This window comes from Carya illinoinensis, chromosome 10 (genome assembly GCF_018687715.1).
Source record: "Carya illinoinensis cultivar Pawnee chromosome 10, C.illinoinensisPawnee_v1, whole genome shotgun sequence".
NCBI lineage: Eukaryota > Viridiplantae > Streptophyta > Magnoliopsida > Fagales > Juglandaceae > Carya > Carya illinoinensis.
The window spans coordinates 7,918,605-7,921,456 of NC_056761.1; positions in this window are offsets into that span (position 1 = coordinate 7,918,605).

A 2,852-nucleotide genomic window follows, 5' to 3' on the forward strand; every position below is an offset into this window, starting at 1 on the left:
AATAGCCGGCATTTGTTTAAACGATATAAATGTTGAAAAACTTAATATTTTACTGGCGTAAACTCTATTAATTGTCGGCATTTGGTGAAATGCCGCTGATGCTATATATTATTACCGGCAGTAAATTATAAACGATGACAAACACGGTTAATATAACAGCATATAATTAATAAATTATTGACGTTTGTTTAAACGCTACCAAAAACATATATTATTACTGGCATAACAATATAAATGCTGGGAAACTACTAATTTTCAGCGCATCATTACCATATTGGCGGCATTGACACGTTGTTATAAACACCGCCAAAGCTATATATTATTACCGGCGTAAAAATTTAAACGTCAGGAATTTCAATAATTTACCGGCGGAAACATTAAGTGCTAGTAAATTTATATATCTACCGGCCGCGCATATAAACACCACCAATTTTGCCTTTTTTTGTAGTGTCGAGACCTAGGGTGTGGTTTGTTACAAATGATGCATGCTGCTCATGCAGTAGAGGTTGGTTACATGATTTTACTATAGTTATTCGGCTGTACTTGTAAGCTAGATTTTGCTACTGTGATAATTTTATCCTTAACATCCCCCCTCAAGTCAAGCGACATTTGTTGAAGGCCCAAACTTAAACACATAGTAGCAAACCATGATGTCGAGAATGGCTTTGTGAGGACATCGGCTACTTAATATTTGCTGAAGATAAAAGCCACTTGCAGAGACTTATTGATAACTTGATCACACACGAAATGAAAATCAATCTCAACATGTTTTTTTCGGGCATGAAAAACCAGATTTGAAGAGAGGTAAGTAGCAGCCTTATTATCACAATAGATCAAAGGGGGACAATTGAGATGAACATCCAGATCACGACAAAGACATTGAAGCCAAATTACCTATGTTGTAGCGTTGGCAACAACTTTAAATTCTACCTCAGTGAAAGAACAGGCTATAATAGGTTGTTTCTTTGAAGACCAAGAAACTAAGTTGTCACCAATGAAGACACAAAAACCACTTGTGGAACACCAATCTTCGGGACGCCCAACCCAGTTGGCAACTGAAAAACCATGAGATTAAAACTAGAAGATAGTGAAATTTGTAAGCCAATGTTTGATGTATTTTTGAGGTACCTTAAAATGCACTTAACGGCTCGCCAGTGAGGTACACAAGGGACATGCATATATTGGCACACCTTGCCAACAACATAAGCTAGATCAGACCGTGTGAATGAGAGGTATTGGAGTGAGCCGACAGTGCTACGATACAGATTAGGGTCTTCGAAAATATTGCCTCTGAATACACTCAATTTTTTTGTTGTAGCCATTGGGGACTTAATGGGTTTTGCCAGTTGCATGTTAGTCCTCGTGAGCAGATCAAGTATATACTTTTGCTATGTTAGGAGCAAACCATTAGAGTTTGGTCTTACCTCAACACTAAAAAATAATGTAAGTTACCGAGATCAGTAATAGGAAAATCACTTCGCAAATATGTGATAAGCTCATATATATGGTGAGTTGAAGAACCTGTGATCAGTTGGTCATTGACGTAAACAAGGACAACACTTTTGCTGGACTTAGTTGTGCGTAATAATAGTAAGGGATCAACTAATGAGATTTGGATCCCAAGATCAACCAAGCAACAGCTTAGATGGGAGTACCATGCACGAGGTGATTGTCGAAGCCCATAGACAGCTTTATGCAACATGCAAACATGAGATGGAAACTGAGGGTGAGAAAACCCAAGAGGTTACTCATGAACACAGTCTCATGTAATGGCCCATGCAGGAAAGCATTTTGCACGTCATATTGGTGAATCGGCCACCAATGGGTTACCACTACAAGAAATTTAATTTTTAGAAACGAAATTTGTTAGGGACGGAATAAATTTCCTCCCTAAAAATACTTTTCAGAGACGAAATGTCTCAAAATATGGAGTACCTTATAAATCCGTTCGAACTAATATATATTAGTTCGAACCGGAGATTCTGGGACGAATTAGACCGTCTCCAAAAGTCTTAACCGTTCGAACTAATAAAATTTAATTCGAACAGATAATTAATCTATTCGAATGTAAAATAATTGGTTCGAATGAGTATTACCTTGTTTGAACGGTATTATTTAATTGAAAATATATATTGTTAAAATTGTAATAATACATATTTTTATATTAAAAAATATAAAAATATGTCATAATTAATTTAAAAATATTTTAGTTAAATAAATATTATTTTAAAGATATTGTTCTTTTTTTAATTATCGTGAACATTAAGTTTAATGAGAAGAAAATATAATTAATAATAAAGAGGCTAGCAAACACTAAAAATAAAAACCATACATTAATTATATCCCAAAAAGAGTTAGACGTTCTATATAACATAAAAATAGTAAAATAATAATTAACAATATCTATTTATTAAGTAAATCAAAATCCTCATGTAAGGTATGTAAGCATCCTTCCAGGTCCTTTAACTTTTCCATGATAGGCTGAATGAATTCCCTCAATATAAATAACAATAAGGGTTGCCAAATATTATCTTTAACTCGAATGATTAAAATTCAATTCGAATGGCCGAAAATTTCATTCGAATGACGTTAAAGTCTATTCGAATGAACTTATATTCCATTTGAATGGTCTTGAATTTCATTCGAATGGAATTTAGGCTCATTCGAACGGAACTAAGCCAAACAGACATGGTTGAGTCGACTCAGTCCCGAATCTACAAACTAGTTTTTCATCATAATCCAAGATTTTAATTGGTAGAAATGATTTAGGAGTAAAGCCCCATCATTTCTACCGACTACTTTTGTGTCATTTAGCCCCAAAACAACAAAATGGGGTCAGAGAAAAAACTTTA